We start from the raw sequence: 16275 nt of genomic DNA, 5'->3' as shown, positions 1-16275 counted from the left end.
TTGTCTCGCCTAGCGAGTGTTGTTGCCATGTTGCAACGTTGGCTGGATATAGTTTTCGCATTGAGCGATGTGTTATGTGTAGGCCTGGCAAACGGGTCGTGTCAGTCGTGTTCGTGTCGTTTTCGTGTAACACCTGTTATCTTAACGGGTCGTGTCGTGTCACACCCGTTATCTTAACGGGTCCTTAACAGGTCGTGTCACTTTATCCAACGGGTAAAGTGACCCGACCCGTTATGACCCGTTATGACCCGTTAAGAAAAATATATTTTTTTTCTTAAATTTGCACATACCACACATTGCCACATAAATATTACTTCAAAACATTAAAACACATTTGTCGTTTAAGTACTACATCTACACTCGAAAATAAGAGCCTAATAAAAAAATAATACATACACTACTAATCTATTACAAATTTTAAATGTGCAAGGATATGCAAAATGAAACAGTTTTTGTTTTCAAAGTTGTGAAATCTTTCTCAAAAGTTTAAACCTCAATTTACAAAATCCTCGATTTACATCGATCATCATGAAATTGCATTGGAACTTTGGCTTGATCTATTGCCTTCAAGAGTTATGTTGATGATGTTTTCAGTAAGGTTTTCCACGTCATAACTATCTTCTGCATAAACTAAGCATAGAAAAACCAAACATTAAAAATCATTCAAATTATGAGAAGTTCACCAAAATAATTATGAAAAAAAATAAAACAATAGTACTATACCATACTTTTATTAAGTATAAACATAAGATTTTGTGGTATCCACTAGTGTAAATATTTTAAATTGAAGATCGAATTCAATCATCGTATTCATATAAGGTCAAGGAGTGTATTTGTAAAAAATCATCAAAATCGGAGTTAAATTAACCGTTAAATCGTGATTTTTCGTTTATAACCGTCAAAACGTTTTGTCCCGTTACGTGATCTTTGAATGTTTGTTTTTTGCAATTTTTGGCGTATGCGATCTCGAAATATATAAAAATATGTTTGATGGTTGGATCATTGAAACTAGTTTCGTAGAATGAGTATCCCATCAAAACAATAGATTCACTAATACTTAAAAGTTTATTCATACTTTTATTAAGTATAACATAAGATTTTGTGGTTTCCACTAGTGTAAATATTTTAAATTGAAGATCGAATTAAATCATTGTATTCATATAGGGTCAAGGAGTGTAGTTGTAAAAAATCATCAAAATCGGAGTTAAAATGACCGTTAAATCGTGATTTTTCGTTTACAACAGTCGAAAAGTTTTGTCCCGTTACTTGATCTCTGAATGTTTGTTTTTTGCAATTTTTGGCGTATACAATCTCGAAGTATATATAAACATGTTTGACGGTTGGATCATTGAAACTAGTTTCGTAGAATGAGTATCCCATCAAAACAATAGATTCACTAATACTTAATAGTTTATTCATACTTTTATTAAGTATAGTATAAGATTTTGTGGTATCTACTAGTGTAAATATTTTAAATTGAAGATTGAATTCAATCATTGTATTCATATAGGGTCAAGGAGTGTGGTTGTAAAAAAACATCAAAATCGGAGTTAAAATGACCGTTAAATCGTGATTTTTCGTTTATAACCGTCGAAACGTTTTGTTCCGTTACTTGATCTCTGAATGTTTGTTTTTTGTAATTTTTGACGAATGCGATCTTAAAGTATATACAAACATGTTTGACGGTTGGATATTTGAAACTAGTTTCGTAGAATGAGTATCCCATCAAAACAATAGATTCACTAATACGTAATAGTTTATTCATACTTTTATTAAGTATAATATAAGATTTTGTGGTTTCCACTAGTGTAAATATTTTAAATTGAAGATCGAATTCAATCATTGTATTCATATAAGGTCAAGGAGTGTAGCTGCAAAAAATCATCAAAATCAGAGTTAAAATGACCGTTAAATCGTGATTTTTCTTTTTATAACCGTCGAAAAGTTTTGTCCCATTAATTGATCTCTGAATGTTTGTTTTTTGTAATTTTTGACGTATGCGATCTCGAAGTATATACAAACATGTTTGACGGTTGGATCTTTGAAACTAGTTTCGTAGAATGAGTATCCCATCAAAACAATATATTCACTAATACTTAATAGTTTATTCATACTTTTATTAAGTATAACATAAGATTTTGTGGTATCCACTAGTGTAAATATATTAAATTGAAGATCGAATTCAATCATTGTATTCATATAAGGTCAAGGAGTGTAGTTGTAAAAAATCATCAAAATCGGAGTTAAATTAACCGTTAAATCATGATTTTTCGTTTATAACCGTCGAAAAGTTTTGTCCCGTTACTTGCTCTCTGAATGTTTTTTTTTTGCAATTTTTGGCGTATGCGATCTCGAAATATATACAAACATGTTTGACTGTTGGATCATTGAAACTAGTTTCATAGAATGAGTATTCCATTAAAACAATAGATTCACTAATACTTAAAAGTTTATTCATACTTTTATTAAGTATAACATAAGATTTGTGGTATCCACTAGTGTAAATATTTTAAATTGAAGATCGAATTCAATCATTGTATTCATATAAGGTCAAGGAGTGTAGTTGTAAAAAATCATCAAAATCGGAGTTAAATTAACCGTTAAATCGTGATTTTTCGTTTATAACCGTCGAAATGTTTTGTCCCGTTACTTGCTATCTGAATGTTTGTTTTTTGCAATTTTTGGCGTATGCGATCTCGAAATATATAAAAACATGTTTGACGGTTGGATCATTGAAACTAGTTTCGTAGAATGAGTATCCCATCAAAACAATAGATTCACTAATACTTAAGAGTTTATTCATACTTTTATTAAGTATAACATAAGATTTTGTGGTATCCACTAGTGTAAATATTTTAAATTGGAGATCGAATTCAATCATTGTATTCATATAGGGTCAAGGAGTGTAGTTGTAAAAAATCATCAAAATCGGAGTTAAAATGACCGTTAAATCGTGATTTTTCGTTTATAACCGTCGAAAAGTTTTGTCTCGTTACTTGATCTCTGAATGTTTTTTTTTTGCAATTTTTGGCGTATGCGATCTCGAAGTATATATAAACATGTTTGACGGTTGGATCATTGAAACTAGTTTCGTAGAATGAGTATCCCATCAAAACAATAGATTCACTAATACTTAATAGTTTATTCATACTTTTATTAAGTATAATATAAGATTTTGTGGTATCCACTAGTGTAAATATTTTAAATTGAAGATCGAATTCAATCATTGTATTCATATAAGGTCAACGAGTGTAGCTGCAAAAAATCATCAAAATCAGAGTTAAAATGACCGTTAAATCGTGATTTTTCTTTTTATAACCGTCGAAAAGTTTTGTCCCGTTAATTTATCTCTGAATGTTTGTTTTTTGTAATTTTTGCGATCTCGAAGTATATACAAACATGTTTGACGGTTGGATCTTTGAAACTAGTTTCGTAGAATGAGTATCACATCAAAACAATATATTCACTAATACTTAATAGTTTATTCATACTTTTTTTAAGTATAATATAAGATTTTGTGGTATCCACTGGTGTAAATATTTTAAATTGAAGATCGAATTCATTACTTGTATTCATATAGGGTCAAGGAGTGTAGTTGTAAAAAATCATCAAAATCGGAGTTAAAATAACCGTTAAATCGTGATTTTTCATTTATAACCGTCGAAAACTTTTGTCCCATTACTTGATCTCTGAATGTTTGTTTTTTGCAATTTTTGGCGTATGCGATCTCGAAGTATATACAAACATGTTTGACGGTTGGATAATTGAAACTAGTTTTGTAGAATGAGTATCCCATCAAAACAATAGATTCACTAATACTTAAGAGTTTATTCATACTTTTATTAAGTATAACATAAGATTTTGTGGTATCCACTAGTGTAAATATTTTAAATTGAAGATCGAATTCAATCATTGTATTCATATAGGGTCAAGGAGTGTGGTTGTAAAAAATCATCAAAATCGGAGTTAAAATGACTGTTAAATCGTGATTTTTTGTTTATAACCGTCAAAAAGTTTTGTCGCGTTACTTGCTCTCTGAATGTTTTTTTTTTACAATTTTTGGCGTATGCGATCTCGAAGTATATACAAACATGTTTGACGGTTGGATCGTTGAAATTAGTTTCGTATAATTCGTATCCCATGAAGTTCAATGGTGTGTGTGTGTATATATATATATATATTTATTTATTAAGTAGATTTAAATCTATTTATTTTGTATGTATAATTATTATAGTTTTTAGGGGTATAAAATTTAATATATATATATATATATATAATTATTATAGTTATATAATTATTATAGTTAATATTTTGGTTATAATTATTATAGTATATATAATTATTATAATTATTATAGTTAATTTAATATATATATATATATATAATTATTATAGTTTTTAGGGGTATAAAATTGTTAAATTAATATATATATAATTATTATAGTATTTTTTTAGGGTTATAAATTATTAAATTAATATTCTGCTTATCGTGTATCGTGTTACCCACGTGTATACCCGAACAAACCCGTTATCTTAACAGGTGCTTATCGGGTTACCCGATAACGACCCGTTTCGTTATCGTGTCGACCCGAACACCTGTTAATTTCGTGTCGTGTCGTGTCGGGTTATCGGGTCGTGTCAGGAATTGCCAGGCCTAGTTATGTGGTATCGTCTACCTCCGATGACTTTATGTGATCTCGCTTTCGCGATGACTTTATGTGGCCTCGCTTTTCGGTGATGATCCTTTGCAGTTGCTAATGCAAATCTATTATATCTATCGTTCCGTGACAGTTTTGTATGGTGGCGTGTGAAGTTTTCACACATGTGGTAGCTGTTTAGGGGTTTTATTATTGTCGCCTTACTTGAGCAATTTCACCTCCAAATCATTGTTTGGTCACTGGAGTATTATACCCAATTGGTACCAATGTACTGTTTGAGATGATGAATGAAATACCAATCTATCTTTGCTTGTCCCAAAAAAAAAAAGAAAAAAAAAAACTACAAGGTCTCTTCCTCTTTTATGGTACAAGATTTAACTATGAATTAAGGGATCTGGTCTTCTTATATTATACATAGAGTATATATATATATATATATATATATATATATATATATATATATCAAGCAAGTAGGGCCAATTGACCAAAAGTCATGGGTGCCACGAATCCACCGCCAGCATGAAGAGCTAAAGCTGCAAGAAGAGACGCAGCTTGTGTTGGATGAAATTGATCCCAGAACAATTAGACATCGCGATCTTCACACAAATAAGAGTCTGGTTTGCATGGATACTCTGCATTAAAATTTCCTTTTCCACAACAAGCTTTTGTGGCCTCTTCATCAAAACCTACAAAATGTTACGATGTTTGTTATATACCATATAAAATTCTTTGAAAAAAAGAAACAAATGTACATATTAAAGGCCATTTGGATTTACTTCTATAGAAAGTAGTTTGCTCGTAAGTGCTTTTATTGGCAGCGTGCCCAAAGTCTTTATAATATGTTTAAGTTGTAAAATTTCTTTAGTGCCCTTCTTCCATTACCAAGTTAGTTGGATTTTTCTCCTAAAGAACTGGGTTTTAAAAAGTCTCTCTCTAAACCGTAATGTTACCAAGGGCCATGAAAAATCATTTTTATAAAATCTATGCCAACTGCACAAAACACAGATTTTATAACACATATATATGCATTCCACACTATTTTTGTGAAACACTACTACCAAAAGAGTAATTTACCAAATTTTTTTGGGTCTTTAATAATTTGTGTGGCCAATGTATATGCATCTGCAAGTGCATATATCATCCCGTCGCATTCTGCACTTTACTTCTGCAAGACTCCTTGAAGTGCTTTGTAAAACAATTTAGCATACTCATTCATGGGCTCAGAACAGCTACCATCTTTAGCAGAATTACGCTGCAATGGGACGCACCCAACTGGTGGAACACTAATAATCCCAAATTTTTTGGCTCCAAGGTCAAAAAGACGCTGGAATTGAAAACTCTAGTTTAAGAAAAAGACTGTTAATAATTAATTAAGACATCACTATTTATAATCAAACGATATTCCTTCTCTAAACTATACTAAGAGAAGGAGAAAGAGTTGAATCTGGGATACAATGAGTTGAAAATGAAGAACCTAATCACTAAGGCAATCCACCAATTGCATTAAGAAGTCTCTTTTGATTGATCTACAAAGTAAAGAAATAAGAAGAAAATTAAAACTGGCAATTAATGGTACCCTTAATCGACTTTCATAAGTGGACATGAGAGTCGCAATGAAGACTTTTGCAGAAGTAGTATTGTTAAAAAGAAAATGTTCGAAGATGTCATTGCCTCCAACGCTGAAGAGGAAGAGAGACTTTGATATATTAGCCAATCCACTCTCACCCTGTAATTTTGATATAATGTCGTGTACTCTTGCAAACTGCTCGAACTGTTCTCCAAATGCAACGAGATGTCCCTACGTGCATATTGTAACCTAGTTAACTTTACATATATTTTATTATTTTGCATATAGGAAAATAAATGTTTCTCTTGCCAAACGCTGTTGCTGTAACATATTGAACATATATCATGTTGTTGAGACTGTCATACTGATCACAATCTAATTAATAACACAAGCAGTTATCTGGCAATATAAACTCCACAACAGAACATCACTTCCTCACGTAAACAAGACTTTTGATTGAGTGTGTGTGGTACTCAACAAAATGAACATTATAAATTACACAAGTAACTCTATTCTTTTTCTCAAAGAGTCTATGTAATAGCCAAAAAATAGTGTTCTAAAATGTCCCACTTAGGAGCTAAGCAGTTATAGCAACCTCCATAATTAATCTCTAAGCGTTTAAAAAATAAGAAAGAGCGCATACACCTGCCTAATCGCCCGCCTAGACCTGCCTAGAGTGCCTTTTAAAATCTTGGCCAAAAAGCACACTTCTTGCAATATTTAAATTATATTTTATCGTCAACAATAAAACTATTTAGACACACCAAATTTACGTACTATTGGCGCATTCTTTAACAGAAGTAAGTCATATGCCTACGAGAATATCTCAATTAGTATGTCGGTTTTGTATATTTTTTTCTTTTTAATTTTTTTTGGTTTGATTTTTTACCTGAGAGAGCATAAAGAGAGATTAACTGCGACTGTGTGAGAATTAAGCTTACCCATCTTTGTTTTCCAGTGTCATTCAGGAGTCCTGAACCTCGGAAGCGAAGTTGACTCCTTTTGTTAGCAAACGGATCTTCCCGTTCTCAATCTCGTCCAAAAGGAGAAAAGGTGGGGACTCAGCTCGAAACCCAGAAAGTTGGCCAATAAATAACACATCAAAGAAATAAAAATTAATTGACCGAAAAAATTAGTAATTATGATGATTATGTACTAACAAAATTAGCGAGAAATTAGTGTAATATTGTCACGTGGTGTTATCATTTTATGTATTGTAATATAAGGAACAGTATAATTAATATGTCACACTCCTATGATATATTTATAAAGAAAACATGCAAGTTATAATTTAGTGAAATGGTAATGTAATGTTAACAATAGCTATGGAAGCTGAAAGATCAGGAACGACTAGAGAGAGAAAGAGAGAAAGCTCAAATAGAGAGGGAAACTGTAACTGATTTATTATTTCAGTTGCTACCTTATTACAAGAGATATTTCACTATAAATACATGTTGACCTATCTATCTCAACTCATATAATCCAATGACACATGTCATAATCTTGACCACTAATATACTCTAACATTCCCCCTCAATCTTATGTCTTCGGCGAACCAAGCATAAGATTGGAACAATGAGTGGTAAACAATGGAGAACATAAACCTTTTGTAAAAATATCGGCATATTGAGCTGTGGAAGCAACAAATTGCAGAGAGATAACACCTTGTTGAACCCTTTCCCTCACAAAATGACAATCCACCACTATGTGTTTGGCTTTAGAATGCAATACCGGATTTGTAGCCAAAGCCATAGCAGAGACGTTGTCACAATGTAAACTGGGAGGAGAGGAAATGTCAACATGAAGGTCCTGCAAAAGTTGTTGAAGCCAAACAACTTCGGCAGTGGTAGTGGCCATAGCCCTGTATTCAGCCTCTGTCGATGATCGGCTAACTGTGTGTTGTTTCTTAGAACTCCAAGAAATGGGATTGGAGCCTAAAAACACAACAAAACCTGTAGTAGACCGCCTATCATTGGGATCACCAACCCAATCAGCATCTATGTAAGCTCGTAAGCACAGAGAACCAGGTTGAAAAAAGATGCCCCAGCCTAAAGTACCGCGGAGATATCGAAGAATCCGCTTGACAACAACATAATGAGATTCCAGAGGAGAATGCATAAATTGGCACACTTGATTCACAGAATAGGCAATATCAGGCCGTGTAAAGGTTAAGTATTGAAGAGCTCGGACAATGCTCCTGTAATGTGTTGGATCTGAATAACTAGGACTACCATGAGTCAGAAGTTTCTGATTAGGATGACAGGGTGTGATACATGGTTTACACTCGAGCATATTTGTCCTTTGCAATAGATCATGGACATATTTAGACGATGCACAAATAATCCGGGAGATTGATAGTCTATTTGCAAGCCAAGAAAATAGTGGAGAATCCCTAAATCCTTCATGTCAAACTCTGTGGTTAACTGAGAGATAACAGACTGAACACAAGCATCACTATCACCAGTAAGAATGATGTCATCCACATATAACAGTAACACAACTATGTTGGTACCATTATGTTGAACAAACATGGAAGGATCGGCATAAGAAGACTTAAAACCCAATGAAAGTAAGAAGGTGGTGAACCTGTCATTCCAAGCGCGGGGAGCTTGTTTGAGACCATAAAGTGACCGTTGTAATTTGCAAACATAGTCGGGATGAGCCTTGTTAACGAAACCCTGTGGCTGGGACATATACACCTCTTCCTCAAGAAATCCATGTAAAAATGCATTCTTGACATCAAGTTGTTTCAGTTTCCATCCCTGAGCGGCTGCGAGAGAGAGAATGAGTCTCACAGTAGTTGGCTTTACCACTGGACTGAATGTTTCATAATAATCCAAACCAGCTTCTTGAGAAAAACCTTTGGCCACCAAACGAGCCTTATATCTGGCAACTGACCCATCGGGATGTCGTTTGACTTTGTATATCCATTTACAACCCACCAAATTTTTATTGGGTGGTAATGGAACAAGGTGCCAGGTATGTTGCTGTAGTAATGCATCCATTTCGTCCTGCATAGCAAGCTGCCACTGTGGAGACTTAGAAGCTGCAGAACAAGACGTTGGTTCTTTAACAGAATTAAGATGAATTGTAGTATGATAAACCTTCTTCTTCTTAGATATCCCAGATTTAGACCGTGTCTGCATAGAATGGAAATTCTGAGAATGCAATGGAACAAGTTGTAACTCAGGAGCTTGAGAATTAGTAGGATCTGGATGGAAGTCCGAACCCATATGAGTTTGAGAAGTAGTAGCATTTGGATGTAAGGATGAACCCATGGCAGAATCAGAGATTAACCCCATTGATGAATCTAAGACTGAACTAGAGATAGCCGGCGATGTGGAGACAAGATCACCTTGATGGAGAATATGGGACTGAGTAACTGGACTAGTAGTATGGGAAAATGCAGGAACAATGGCACGAGGTAAGAGAGTATGAGTTAAGGAATGATGCTCAAATGAGTTTGAATGAGGGACAGAGAGTGGGACAACTGATGACAAAGATGAAGTAGACTGTAGATGGTGAAGGTTAGTGGAACCAGGAAACTGACTTTCATCAAACAAGACATGTCGAGACACAATTAACTTGTTATCTTTGACAGAGTAACAGATATAACCTTTATACTGAGATGCATACCCCAAAAAATACAAACAGTGGTTTTTAGATCAAGTTTGGTTGTTCTGTAGGGTTTCAAAGAGGGAAAACAAGTACAACAAAAAATGCGTAAGTGAGCAAGTTGAGGAGGTGATTTATGCAAGACTTCAAAGGGAGATTTCATGAGTAAAGTGGAGGTTGGCATCCTATTGATAAGATAGGTTGCAGTAGCATAGGCATGATACCAAAAAATAGAAGGTAATGAAGCTTGCTGCAAGAGAGTAATGGCAGTCTCAACAACATGCCTATTTTTCCTCTCGGCTAACCCATTCTGCTCAGAGGTATAAGGACAAGACTTTTGATGAGTGATACCATTTTCCCGAAGAAAAGACTGAAAAGAAGCACCAATATATTCCCCACCCCCATCACTCTGAAGAGTTTTAATATGAGCATCAAAAGAATTCAATACAAAGGAATGAAATTGCACAAAATGACCAAAGACAACAGCTTTATTGATGATTGGAAAAATCCATGTATACCTAGTACATTCGTCTATGAAAGAGACATAATATCTATACCCCTCAATGGACATACAAGGTGCAGGCCCCCATACATCGGAATGTATAACTGCAAAAGGAAGTACAGATTTTGAAGCAGGAGAAGGAAAATGAAGTTTAGTAAACTTTCCTTCCAAACAGGGAGTACAAGGCTGAGATTGTGCAGTACAATGGAAAGGAATGGCAGACTTACTAAGAGCTAGCTTAACTATGTGATTAGTAGGATGACCCATGCGACGGTACCACAATGAAGAAGACACCCTTTGACCAAGAAATGCTGCTGGTAAGACCTTTGATTTTGGAAGCACAGGAAGAGGATAAACGGCATGATTACTCAGTCCTTGGAACAATATTCTCTCAGTGATCTTGTCTTGTATACAGAGAGAAAACTCATCAATGATACATCGACAATTATTATCTTTGCATAATTGATGCATAGACAATAAGTGTTGGGACAAACGAGGAACATGCAATACAGATTGAAGTTTAAAAGTATGAGACTTGGTTGGAAGGTTAGATTTTCCAATATGAGCAATAATTAAACCTTCACCACTAGCACCAGTGACAGTATCCGTATGAGGATAAGGAGAGGCCATCTGAAGATTAGAAATATCAGAGGTCATGTGATGAGTAGCGCCGGAGTCAAGAAGCCAGAATTTTTGTTGGGGTGCAGATGGAGTGGGAGTAGCTTGAGCCATCATAGCCACAGGAGAATGAGAAGAACCACTCATGCCAGATGACTGACCATTGAAATGCATGCCAGATGACTGACCATTGAAATTCATAGACTGGTGTGAGGCTGGAGGCTGTTGATAATGGAACTGTGGAAAAGGTGGTTGATAATACTGCTGTGATGACTGATATCCCAGAGCTGAAGAATTATTTCTGTCAAAACAAGTTGCAGCCGTATGCCCCACTCTATGGCAAATCTGATAACCATGTTGAAAACAATTGATAGCAGAGTGACCATTTTTATCACAAATTTGACATTTCTGCATTGGTTGATAACTCTGTGGAGAGAGCATTTAGTGTTGTGGTCCTGATGCTGAATGCGATTGAGACTGAGGTGAATACTGATTTCCACCAAATGAGAACTGTTATGGAAACTGTCCTTGATTACCCTGAAAAAACTTCTTGCCTTTTCCTTTGTGTTTGAAATTATTTCCTCTGAAATTATTGTATGTACCTGAACCACTTTGAGAGACAAAAGCCAAGGGTCCAGGAAAAGGAAGTTGTTGAAACTGAGGATAGGGTAATTGTTGCTGTGAAAAGGGTTGTGAGAAAGGAATAGGTAAGAACTGAGGAGGTTGTTGAAGGGGCACATAGGAATATGGTGACTGAGGGCTAGAAGGAGGGCCAAAATAGTTGCCAGATGAACCTTCCTTAGTACCAGATATACCTCCAGTGTCATATGCAGATGGAGAATTATGAGCCAACATAGCAGACATGAGAGGAACTTGCTTAGTGACTTCATTCAACGTATCTTCTTCAGTTTTCAATTGAGACCGCAGTTCTTTTAGAGATACCAATGTTTCTCGTCCACGAATGACAGACTTAATAGTATTATACTAATGAGGTAAACCCCGTAATGCAACAATAGCAATGTCCTCATCAGAAATAATAACCCCAACAGCAGCTAAATGATCCCTAGCATCTTTAATCCTCTGAAGATATGCATCAATGGATTCAGGACCTTTCCTAATATTCTGAAGATCAATCTTCATTTGAACAATACTCGTCCGACTCATATTTGCAAATCTTTCTCGAAGACTAGTCCACATTTCCTTAGAACTCTTACACCCAATAACACATGATAAAGCAGCAGTCGACAGGGTAGTAGTAATAAGCGTCATTAATGCCTTATCATGTATCTTCCAAACATCATAAGCATCAGAATTCAACTCAGTCTTATCAGGACATAAAACAGATCCATCAAGAAAACCAAAAATGCCATTTCCATCAAGCAATAACTCCATTTGGAAATTCCAAGTCACATAGTTAGAATCATCAAGTTTGACAGTGACAGTATTACCCACAGTGGGAATGAGAGACGAAATTGGGGAATGAGAGACGAAATTGGGGATTGAGTAAGAGCCAATTGAGCAGATGTAACCATTGTTTAACCAGAAACACCACAAAGCAAGCAACGCAAATATACAGAATGCACACCCAGAAGCAATCCACAAATGACGTTACAATCTGACAAGAGATGAACAACTTCGCAGAAACCAAATTTCCACAATCTAGGGTTTCAGACAATACTTGATCAAGATATCAAGATCGCAATAACAATGTAGTAGATATGAGAAGAAACAAGATCACCTTCCTGAAGCACAAAGATGAAAGAATGCAGCCGAAACACCAGCGATGAATCGAAGAACTCCAAAAGATAGAGTTCGCGATGAATACCGACAATCAATCGCACCAGCAACCTTCAACAACTGACACAAACGACGAGCAGCAACACCAATCAACGATGAACGACGAACGACGAGAACAACAAAACAATGCGGAAGCAGAGGATCGTCAATCAATGGTGTTACCCTTGATCGGCGATGATACCATGTTAATAATAGCTATGGAAGCTGAAAGATCAGGAACAACTAGAGAGAGAAAGAGAGAAAGCTCAAATAGAGAGGGAAACTGTAACTGATTTATTATTTCAGTTGCTACCTTATTACAAGAGATATTTCACTATAAATACATGTTGACCTATCTATCTCAACTCATATAATCCAATGACACATGTCATAATCTTGACCACTAATATACTCTAACATGTAACACCATGTAACTATGTTCGGAGAGAAAAATTATATCATATATAAATAACTGTGGGATCAGTAGTCGGGCTAATACCAAGATAATCAACAAGGTTGAGCCGTTGCTAAATATTCCAGTCGGTGTAGAGTGAGGAAAATCAATCCCGTTAAAAGGGAAGTCAGCCCCGTTAAAAGGGAAGTCAGCCCTTGCTCGACTTTGAGGCAAGTAATGGTAAGTTCCAACATCTACTGTGGAGTCACCAAACACGTAAATTGCAGGCACAGTTGGTTCAAAACATTCATGCAAACGAAGTATGCAACCCAAAAATACAATGAGCCAAAGAGAACTGATATCAAGCTCTGAGCCATGAAATTACGAGTGTGTAATTGTTTGTAAGTTGTATATATTTTGATCAGAGGCCAAATATAACACTATATATAGAGAAAGATTTGGTGATGACTTATGTGGATGCAAATTTCTTCCTCTTCTTCTTGGACAAAATTGCACCTACAAAACAATTAACACCTTAGGGTCAAGGACATAGTCTACCTACATCATAGATATATGTATTTGTCTTCGTAGATATATCTGGAGGTAGATAATATTTTTCTTTATCTACCTACATCATAGGTTGTTGATCATAGTCTACCCCACATGTTTTTGTTATAATCTACCTCTATTACAGATTAATTATATTAATAACATCACAGGTTTTTACCTTTCACAATTTTTTAGTTTTTGATAAACTTATCATATTTAGTGTATATGAATCTTTTAATGTTTTTTTTATTCGAAGGTGGGTAGATAACGCATTCAAATATTAAAATTTAGTAAATTTAAATTATTTTACTCTAAGGGGCAAAATGAACACAATAACAAATCAAATAAAATTGGACTTGATTTGAAAACTGATAATTTTTTTTTGGATTTGGATCAACATGCCCCAAAACGGATAGGTATAGCCGTATAGGACCATCGTGGTTACTACTGGTAGCAAATTCACGATTTGAAGGGGTCAGGATGTTAAATACAAGTTTTTTTTTAGATAAAAACAACACAAAACGAGAAAAAAAAATCAGTTTATTCATTTGGTGGAGTGTTGTTGACTCAACATGTCGAGTATGCTTAGCATGCATTACATCAAACATTTAGTAGGCACAAGAACGACACTTTCCAAACATTTAAAGGGTCTTCAGAAGATCTTCACATGTATATTTTTCGAACTCGGTTAGTCCTGAGTCCACCTTGGTCCTTATTTTCATCCACTCTTGGGGTGACCATACTTTTCATATAATGACCTCTCATATTTTCCTAGTTTTCCCGTTCTTCCAAAATATGGAGGTCCTTTGCATAAATACAATGAAACGAGACCCCTACTATGAAAAGGCTCATATACGTATTTACGTGTGTGTGTGATATATATATATATATATATATATATATATTCCAAATCTTTTGATTTTTTAGGCGTGGAAAATTATTAGTTATAATGAATACACTATGGAATCAGAAGGGATACTAAATGGATATCCTATTTCTAAATAAAACCAGATTCCAGTTAGTTACTAAGACCATCTCTAACCGAAGGGTCCAAAGGGTCGAAAATAGCCCGAAAACCATCTTCAACTAAGGGCTAGGCCAAAGGGCTCGTGGGCTTCACATGACAAAAAATGGCCAAAGGGCCAACCGATTAGCCCAATCCAGCCACCCAGCCAGCCCCGGGCCGGGCTAGATTTTTCATTATTAATACATTTTCTGTCGGATATATCTAACAGTATTGTCCTCTCTTTTTTTTTCTTTTTTTTTGGCCAAATTTTTTAAATTCCTTTTTTTTTTACCTATAAATACCTAAGTCATTCATACACCATTTTCACATAATTTTCACCCTTTTTAAATTGAAGTTGTTGTAGTTTTTAAATTTAAATAATAAATTATGTTTGACCCTATGACCCTTTAGCGCTCGGTTGGAGACTGTTTTTTGTCACAAGACTAAAATGAGCCTTATGGCCCTTTGGCCCTCGGTTGGAGATGGAGACGAATATGGTCATGTACTGTTCATTAAAATATTAATATCTTGGAGAGCCAGATGGCTAAAACGAGCCATCTGGCCAACCTTCTGTTAGAGATGGCCTAATATTGTAATTTTAAGATATTATAGCTTTATGTAATCTATCAATATTTAGCAAAAGTAAAGAAGAACTACTATCTACATTTTGTTAGGCTTACAAGGGGTCAAAGGCCGAAGGCCAAAAAAATAAGAGTAAATTGTAGCAATGATTCCTTATTTTTAACTCAATTGGAGCAAGGGTTCCTCAACTAAAAATTCATTACCATTGGTCTCTCAACTTTAATCCAACTGGAGAAATGATCCCTCATTTCTAATCCAATTATAGCAATGGTCCCTCAATTTTAACCCAATTGCAGCAATGGTCCTTCCAAAGTAACTCATTTTGACAAAATTCTGACGAAGTTGATGAAAATGATCATAGCTATACGTTTTAATGAGTTGAGGGAGCCCAATTGTAGCCATGGTCCTTCCAACATAACTTATTTTGACAAAATTCTGACAAAGTTGACGAAAATGACCATAGTTACACATTTTGATGAGTTGAAGGACCAATGGTAATGGATTTTTAGTTGAGGGATCATTGCTACAATTTACTCAAAAAATAATTAGAAAACAACTAGCAAGTCCACATAGTCCAAAGAGCAACAAACAATATTTGTAGCCCAACGAAAACCTTTACTCATGTAAGGGCTTGTGAGAATGTGCAGGACAAAATCCTATATCGGTGATTGAATCAAACTTTATAAGTGTCTATAGATAATTGATTACTTTTCATATTGTCGATTGGTTTTACGATGAAATTAACATCAACTTTCTTCGTAGTAAAGAGGCTAGTTGAGGTTGTAGTCTATTGGATTAAATAGGACAGCTAAAGTATAAAATAACAACAATAACATTAATATGATAATTAAAAATATCATTGATCAACCAAGAGAGAATTTTTGTTTTCACACGTGTTTGTTTTTTCATGCAATTTGAACCCAGTGGTAAGAGAGTGTGTAATCTAATCGGTTGGATGAATCCATGTTATCCAACGACTAATATTTGACACCTCTCACAAAACTCCCTC

At 34.9% G+C, this 16275-nt stretch overlaps 1 pseudogene; it reads right to left on the bottom strand.

Annotated features, from left to right (window-relative positions):
- Nucleotides 1–5119: 5119 nt before the first annotated feature.
- LOC126602765 (GDSL esterase/lipase At5g55050-like) lies at nucleotides 5120–13794 on the bottom strand (annotated as a pseudogene).
- Nucleotides 13795–16275: the final 2481 nt, after the last annotated feature.

This window comes from Malus sylvestris, chromosome 15 (assembly GCF_916048215.2).
Source record: "Malus sylvestris chromosome 15, drMalSylv7.2, whole genome shotgun sequence".
In the NCBI taxonomy this organism is placed as follows: Eukaryota; Viridiplantae; Streptophyta; class Magnoliopsida; order Rosales; family Rosaceae; genus Malus; species Malus sylvestris.
Note: the sequence above shows the minus strand (reverse complement) of the source record. Positions and strands in the feature narration are given on the sequence as shown.